The sequence below is a fragment of the Nannospalax galili genome, unplaced genomic scaffold (assembly GCF_000622305.1).
Source record: "Nannospalax galili isolate Female #2095 unplaced genomic scaffold, S.galili_v1.0 scaffold520, whole genome shotgun sequence".
NCBI lineage: Eukaryota > Metazoa > Chordata > Mammalia > Rodentia > Spalacidae > Nannospalax > Nannospalax galili.
In genome coordinates, this window is record NW_008346555.1 from 720,633 (window position 1) to 730,103 (window position 9,471).

The following is a 9,471-nucleotide window of genomic DNA, read 5'->3' on the forward strand; positions in this document are numbered from 1 at the left end:
TCTCTTTTGATTTTATATTGGAGTGGCCAGATTGCTTTTGTCTTCAGGAGTTCCCACAGAGGCCCAATTCAGATGAGGGTCAGATGTTTTCAGGCTTTCTCCTAAGGTCTAGATCCCTCCAGGAACAATTTTGGCCTCAGGAATTTAGGGGTTGGACTGGCCTGGGCAAGCTTGGCCCAGGAAAGATGCTGGTCTAGGGCAGCTGGTGGACATGCCACCCAGAGATGCAAAGGCAGATGGGACAGGAAGAGGCCCCAAGGCCTCCTGGGGGCTGCACTGAGGAGCTGGGTTGGTCTGGATGTAAAGGATCAGAAAGAGGAAAGGTCAGGCCCTGCATCCCAGAAAGAGACTAGTCGGTGGTGCAGGCCCAGAGAAGCAGAAGGAGGTGAGGGCAGGGCCAGACCCAGAAGCAGTGCTCCTGGGGCCCAGAGAAGGCACTACATTGGTCTGGATGAAAAGGATCAGGAAGCAGTATTGGTTCCCCTGGTGTCTGGGGCCCCAAGACAAGGAATGGGGCAGGACTCAAACTATGAGGAGAGACCAGTGGGGGAGATGGGAGGGTGAATGAGGCTGGGGGAGTCAAGTCACAGAAGGTGCAATGGACTTACCCCAGAGAGAGGCCTGCATGTAGGAGAGAGGCCTGCGGTGGGTTCTTCCCACGCATATTTATTTTTTAAGGATTATCAAAGTGAATATTATACTTGTTTCCATTTTAAAGATGAAAAATTGAGGACAGATACGCCAATAAACTAAATTTGGGAAAAAAGAAAAAATAAACAAAAGGAAGAATCTATGGAATTTGTTTTCTTATTTTATTTGAGATGAACTGGAAAATTCTGAAAGAATTTTGAGATCTGTAATGGTTTATTGTGATGATTACTTTTATAATTACAAAACATTTCATAAATCTGTTTATATAGAGTATGTATAACAAATATATGTTGATAAAATGTAGGTGTGAGAAAAGGGGGGCAAAACCCTTTCTTATGCAGGTAGCCTGGGATCAGAATAGAACCAGGTTTCTTGGAATGGGCTTTTTCACTCTTAATTTCTGTTTCTTTTACACACTGCTTAGAAGTGTAAAGCAGGAATTTCTCTTTTTCTCAGCTGTTGGAAACACTTGATTTTCTTCATCAAAGTCAATTTGAGCAGCCCTTCCAGACAGTTTCAGTTTGGCTGTTTCCAGGTCTCACTCAGCACAATGACCCCACTGTAGACCAAGGCATTCTCCAATGGGTTGATTCCCCACAGGGTTTTATTGTTTGTAAAAGCAGAAGCTATGTCCTCAGGCAGCAACTAGCAGTTTTATAGCTAATTATATAGCTCTTTATTAGCAATTATCTGCTTATATAGAGCATGTATCCATAAATATATATTGATAATATGTATACATATATATGTATACAATATATATTGATAATATGTATACATACATTGATAATATGTATACATATACATATATGTAGATATGTATATATATATATATATACATAAACACAAGTTTTAATAATGTAAAAAAGTGTTAGCTTAACTAAATGCTTCTCTAATTTCTTTTGGCATGTCCCACCATCATCATCCCCCATGCATAATTGCCTATCTGTGCTGCTAGAAATAATTTACATACATCTTGGTTAAAACTATTCGTGGTGATATGTCAGTGTCAAGAGTACTAGAGACAGCACCTTAAGTTCACTATTCATTTAACATATCGCAAAGTTACATGTTAATCTTTCTCTAGGTTTTCTGCCACATTGTGTTATACTATTGTCTAGTGCTTAGAGGGTTGCCTTTTACCTGATCTAAAAACGTGATCTTTTGAGGTAGATAACTTGATCATTACATTTAGGTGTGTCTCTGAAAATTGAATGTTTTGGTCTGTGAGTTGATCATAGAACATGCTTTGCTGCCTTTTTATTTCTCCGTGTGTATTTTTATTTATTTATGTATTTACATATGTGCTGGATAGCTTTAGTGTCAACTTGACACACCTGGGTTGAGGGAGCCTCAATTGGGGAATTGCCTTTATTGGACTGGCCTGTGGCCATGTCTGAGGGGCATCTTCTTGATAAGTGATGTGGGAGGGCCCAGCCCACTGTGGGTGGTGCCACCCCTGGGCAGGTGGGCCTGTGTTGCATAAGAAAGCAGGCTGAGCAGGGGCCAGAGGAGCAAGCCTGTAAGCAGCATTCCTCCATGGCCTGTGCTCCAGCTCCTGCCTCCAGATTCCTGCCCTGAGTTCCTACCTTGGGCTCCCTGATGAACTGCATTCGACCTGGGAGATGTAAGACAAATAAACCCTTTCCTCCCCAAGTTGGTACTGGTCAGAGTGTTTTGTCAGCAATAGAGAACAAACTAAGACAACGTATTTATTTATTTATTTATTATTTTAACCATTGGTATTTGGGTAAAACTTTTGTCTACCAGAGTGACAGGTCATAAGGAACAAGCTGTAGCTGAAGTTTCAGCCTAGTGTGGCCACATCTACTCTTAAGTAAGCTAATAAGCATGGAAAAAAAAAAAAAAAGAAGAATTTCAAGTCATGGGTGTTAGTTTCTTCACTAGACACATGTTCTCATGATGCTGATTAATAGAGAAAACTGTAACAAAATAACAGAATGAGGAATTTTATAAATAAGCATGGCTTCCAGTTGGGGAAAGTTATACTAGGTAAGAGATGAATGACCATCTCTACTACACAATGTCAAACTGTTCTCATCTGTTATAACTTTAAAACCAGATCATTTTTTAAAAAAATTTGTTGATTTATTTTTGTGTCTATATCACACAGAACATCCAAAACCATCTTATTCATCTATACACCCACCTCCCAGATGGCACCCTCCCGTAGCCCCCTGCCCCCAACTAGAGCCTTTATACTCTGTCATCCCTGCTGTCAGCTGTGTTGTCAGCACCCCAGCTGTTCCCCACTACTTGTCCATCTGGTGAATCTAGTCAGCCTCTCCAGAGGTCTTTGTTTTAGGAAGGTCAGCTGTTCCTCATCTAGCAGCAATCAATTGTCAATATTCCTCTAGATAAGATTGGGGTCTGCTGCTCATTTTCCCAGTTCTATGTTAGGTTACTCTCTGGGAGTCCCTTGGGCCACCCTGGTCAACAACTCAAAAGAAGGTATCTCCTATCTGGCATTGTTGCTTGTTATGTAGCCTTTAGCTATACATATGGACTCTTAAAAAATTATATTGGCCCCTTTAATCTTTGGTTATACTTTCCTTTTGGGTGTTTAAGGCCATACAGTTGGCCCAGATAAACCAATTATTGAGGAGGAAGCATAAAGTCTTACTCATATTAATTAGAGGTGATAAACATTACCATTGAAATCTACCCAATGACTTTATAGACATACACAGGTGCCAAGGATCTGAGTGTAACTGATTATAACTAGTAACAATCAGATACATACAGATTAGAGATGCATGTGCCAACATCACAGTGTTAACAAAAACAATGTGTCTTTCTGTAAGAAACAATATATTTTAAAATAAAATGAAGAACATTTTTTTTTGTCTTCTTGAGACAGGGTCTCCCTGTAGCCCCAAGCTGGAACTCACTATGTAGATCAGGCTGGTCTTGAGCTCACTGAGATCTGCCTGCCTCTGCCTCTGCCTCTTAAGTGCTGGGACTACAGGCGTGTGCCACCATGCCCAGCTGGAGCTCTTTTTTTAAAGGTTAAAAACTCAGTTTTATGTCTTACAGGGTTTACACTGAGTTCAATATTATATAACTGTATTAATTCAACAGTGAACCTAAAATTTTATAGCGATTTTTGAAAGAGATGTATCTTTGCTCTGGAAACTGTTATTGAGTATGTTAAAGCTGTAATGAAATGCTTCTTCTAAAAAATAATATATATATTTTAAAAAACCATTTAATAAGCTTTGTCCAATTGCTGGTAAAACTGGTTGTCTGTAACTTCAATTTCTTGCTTAGGGCTGTCTTAATTTACTATGATACAGAAATGAACTTAAAGGACTGATGTGCTTGAAAACAGAATGAAGAAAGGAAGACACAAGCATTCTGGGTTCCATGGGTTAAAACAGGACAGTTACTCCATCTCACAACCTTTGGCGATGCTAATCTGCTTCAGAAGGGAATTAGGGGTGGAATCTCAAATCAGAGCATGAACAAAGCTGATATCTGCTCTGATCATAAATAATTACAAAGGTCAGCAGCATACAAGAACAAAGTCTCTTTCTGAGTTAAGCCACATATCCAACATAGGTGTCTTGGAGGAACCCAACATTCCCATGGTTGTCACCGAGGGCCCCAGACCTAATCTGGAAGGCTTTATGAAAATCTTAAATATTGAGCAGGAATTTAGTACAAGCTGTAATGATGTAATCTAGTGTTCAAATATATGTGTATAATTTATGGTTTGCTTCCTATTTCCTTTGTCATAAGATTGTTTTCAACAATTTCCTGGCAACATCAACTTGTCATGGATTGTTAGATGAGAGGTCTGGATTATAATAAGAATCAACATTTCAAAGCTTGAAATGTTCCCTGTTCATTCACATACCTGTTGTAAATGATACCATCCTCCTGTCCCTAACAATACTTCTGTGAATTTTGTGTGGCCATTTCATGTAACAAAAAAGAGAAACAACAACAAATAGTTAAGAGTCAGGGCTGGAGAGATGGTTCAGTGGTTAGGAACATTGGTTGTTCTTGCAGAAGACCTGGGTTTGAATCCCAGCACCCACATGGCAGCTAACAATTGTCTGTAACTCCAGTCCCAGGGGATCCGATAGTCTCTTCTGACCTCCGTGGGCATTGCATGACATGGGGGCACTTACCTACATACAGGTAATACATGCATACACATAAAATAAAAATAATAAAATATTAAAAAATAGTTAAAAGGGTCATCAACACTTGCAAAACTAAAACACAGTTATGCAAGGATTTAAGGTAGAGTTCATGCACTGCTGTGCCTTTAACCACTGTGCTGCTATGCAGCTTTTGAAATGTGAAGGACTAACTTTAATTTCAACCAGCTGTCCTCTAAGGAATTCTGATCTTTCCTTCCTTTTCTTCTTTTATTAATCATTTTTATTTTATGTGTATGAGCGTATTGCCTGCATATATGTGAGTGTATTGCCTGCATGTATATGAGTGCACCCATGTCGTGCAGTGCCATGGAGGTCAGAAGAGGGCATCGGATTCCCCTGGAACTGGAGTCAAGGATGGTTCTTCTTAATATAATTTGCTTATTTTTCTCCTCCAAGTCTTTACAGAATAAGGTATGTGTCTTGCTCGAGAATATAAGTACTGTGCTTTCTTCAAGACATCCATAGCCCTCAGATTCTGTATTGACAATTACTTAATGAAAGAAATCTGCAGAAAAGAGTCCATGCTGTTCTTGAAAAAAAAAAAAAGAAAGGAATTACAGCATGTAAAAGAAGGTAAAAGGCTCATTGAAATAGAAGAGAGAAAACACATGATATTTTTGAGTCCCTCCATTTCTCTTATTTCTCTTGGTGAACTTTATATTTTATCAAGACAATTCCATATGTAGCATTATGCTACATTGTGTTCTCTCTCTCTCTCTCTCTCTCTCTCTCTCTCCCCCCCACCTACCTATAAGCAAAAGTAATACCACAATAACACAATAACTGTATCTCTTGAGATAGTTTTATTTTTCCTTTCATGGCTAGGTAGATTTTTGTCAATTAGCTGAATAATACTGGTTAGATTTTATAATATATTACTAAATAAAATTGATATTCCAATTGTCTCATTTATCTTTAAAAGGTAAATTCATTTCACATTATGTCTGTTTATAATGGAAATTTGCAAACTTGCAGCTGAAGTAATCAAAGACTTAGGGGATCTGCTTTTGCCTGACAGCACTGGTAGTTGCGTTTCAGGAGTCTGTAACAACACAGAAGCTGTGATAATTCAGGGCAGGACTCCAAGTCCTGGTCTTTCCTTAACTGTTGGTGTTTCTTGAATACCGCACCACTGGCCATTAGAGAAATTATTCGTAGAAACTGGGTGTGGATCATTGAAGAAATGACATTCACAGTGATCAGCCCATCTTACAATTTTGTGGAATTTTCACAATGAAGTCACTGTGGCAAAAGAATATGGTCTTTGTAGTGGGAAAAAGAATAGCTACTATGAACTTGGTGACCCATATGCCAAAGAAAGGATCTTCTGGTCCTGCCCATGAAGAGTGCTTCTTAGGGTTTCTTCACCTGCATGGTGGCCATTTGTCTGCAGGGATGGAGATTTGGTGGTCCACAGACCCAATACTCTCTTCATATTGTCAGAGTCCCTGTCTCCTTTGCCGCCAGTCAGAGGTGTTTTTCTTATTTTACAATGGTTCATTGTATAAAATGAAACCTCCAGTTCACCTGTTTTCCCCTGGTGTAATTTGGTTGATTTAAACTCAAGTTCAGAAAGCAAAGCACTGGAAAGATAGTAGACAAATGTTAAAAGTGAGCTGAAAAGCTAAGCCTAAATGGGAATCCATCCAAACAATTTTCATGGATTGAGGGCAGTTTTACCATAAATTAGAAAAAAGCAGGTCTGATGGACAAGGCTCTCATTCAATACTCCGGTCACTTCTTTTACTCACAATGTCCCTGGAACTTGTTAAGCTCTGGGACCATGGAAATGAATCACTCAGACACAGGCCCTGACTTCCTGTACCTGAATATTTACCTAACAGATATTTAGGTTGAAAGAAGGCTGGAATCATAAATTCTTGTAGAGGAAAAAGACGAACAAAGAAAAGAGAATTTAGGGGTTATCAATTCCTAGTTTTTGAAATAAAATTCAACCTTTCAAAATATTATATTTAGTGGTTATTTTACATTTTAATCTTAGGGTCCTTTCTTAAAACTATTAAAATCATATGTTGTATTTGTAGGCCCTGGGAAATTGATGTTACTAACCCTTCGTTATAATAGCTACCATTCTATCCCTTTGAGTTTTTCTTAAGCCACCTCTTTTGTATACTTTTCTTCATCCTAAAATCTAATGCACTATGTAAAAAATATTTACTGATGCAGGGGGAATCAGGGTTCCCTCTTGGGCTTCTTAATCTCGTTAATAAAATAATTTTAAAATGGACTCAAACAGAAGCTTGAAGACAATTTTATTAGAGTTTAAAAGAAAAAACCCAGAGCAGGCAAGCAGTAAATCTCAGCAGCTGCCAAAAGGAAGAAAATTCTAGAGAGAAGGAAAGCACATGACATTTAAGCTGGCATGGATGCCAGACATATTAGCGGACTTGCATCCACATGGTGGGGAGGGGGCTTTAGAGCAAGAGTAAGGATTCTGAGTATGATCAAAATATATTCTATGACGTTCTCAAAGAATCAATAAAAATGTTTTCTAAAAAGAGTAAAATAGTCCAAACTGTTGGGACAGCCTGAAGTGTTAGGGAATGCATACTTATAAAGATTAAAAAAATGAGGAAGACATACTTTTCTTAAGAATTTAGAAAAGGGCTGGAGAGATGGCAGCTGTTAAGAGCACTGTCTGATCTTACAGAACAGAAGACCTGGGTTCACATTACTACACCCACACGATGGCTAACAACAGTCTGTAACTCCACTTCCAGGGTATCCCATGCTTTCTTCTGTTCTCTGCAGACATTGCACAACGTGGGTGCATTTACATACATGCAGGCAATACACTAATACACATAAAATAAAAATAAATAGTTTTTTAAGAAAGAATTTAGAAAAGCAAGCAGACTCACAAAGTTCCATTGCTGCAACCTGATAAGCCACTGTCCTAGAGGCAAGTGTTTTAGGAAGGGAAACTGTGTTATTTTATTAAAGAACGAATTATTCCACCTCTCTTTTTAGAATGACTTAGGTTGATCTTGCCTTCCTAGGGGCAGTCCCTTGGTCAGGTGATTTACCTGCCCAACTAGCATGTCAGTTTTCTGAAGTCCAGGGATTCTGTTCTTTTGGCCAGAATTTTTTTCTTAACATACTTTTATTGACACTGTAAGAGTGCTATAACTTTACATTCTAAGGTATTTATATTTAAGAAAAATATCAAAATAAAGGCAAAAAAGACAAAAACTGAGAATGTATGAAGACTGCAAGACAATTTAAATTTAAATTTGTATTAAGTTGATACATAAAACCATAAAAATTATACATGCTAATATAATGCCATGTGATGCAAGATTCAGATAGTAAGAACTCATTTTTCCCTTTTCCTTTTCACTATTATTTGGTCAGGAACAGCTAATCCTTTGCTTTTATTCTATTAAATTGACTCATTTACTTCTAGTATGTACTTCTCATCCTGCAGTCCCTGAGTCTGGATCCCTTCCAAGTTTGAGACTGCTTCTTCTATCTATGAATACCTTTTTTGTCAGAAAATTCAAGTTAGGAAACAGTAATTGGCATAGTTTTCTGTAATCTGTGTTTTGATGCATTTTTGAGTCACAAAATGAAGCATAATTAATGCATTTTCTTACACAGCCAAGTACGTATAGACTCTTTATTAATTTCCCTCCCTTTGATTCTAAAGTTCTGTATTGCATATTACTATTACTCCTTCTTCTTCACTATAACCCTTGAGTAAATTATTTATATAACTTAAAGCAATTTAATGTGATTAATTTATAATAATTTTGTAGCTTAAATATTCTCTATGGAATTTGAATATCATCTATAGATATGTTTTTATATAGTAAGAAATTTTATAAAATTTTACCCTTAGGTTTTAAGTATCTGAGACCATTATCACCAGTGAGGTCAGAGTCTGACTTCAAGTCACTTTAATCCAACCATTTTTCTTGTGCCTGATTCATGAGAGGGGACCATGACTCCAGATTCACAGGAGGGGACTACATCTCTTGCTCATGGAAGGGAACCATGGCTCCAGGTTCATGGAAGGATGAATTCAGTTTCAGCTCACAGAGGGGATCCATAGCTCCAGCTCATAGGAGGAGATCACAACTGTGCACACAGAAGGGGACCATAGCTACAGGTTTACAGGAGGGCACCACTCCTTCAGGTCATTGGAGGGGACCACAACTCTAGCTCACAGGAGGGGACCTCAGCTCCAGGTTCACAGGAGGCTAAGACAGTCACAGGCTCACAACAGCAGAGAGAATGCACCTCTGGTTCATAGGAGACAGCCACAGCTCCAGCACACAAGAAAGGAGCACAACTCCAGGCTCACAGGACACAACCACAGTTCCAAACTAATGTGAGGAGACCACAGTTCCAGGCTCATGAAAGAACCATAGATCCAAAACCACAGGATAGAAACACAGCTCCAAGTTCATGGGAAGAGGATCTTTAACTCACAGGAGGGGGCATCGGCTTTAGGTTTGTGTGAGACAAACATAATTATGCTGGTTGCTATTATTTTCCTGTCTCTTTTCTGTCCACACAATTATACTTGTGCTTAAGAGAAAAATTATGATGAGCCGGTGTGAAAAAACAAAAAACAAAAAAACAGAACAACAACAAAAAAGAA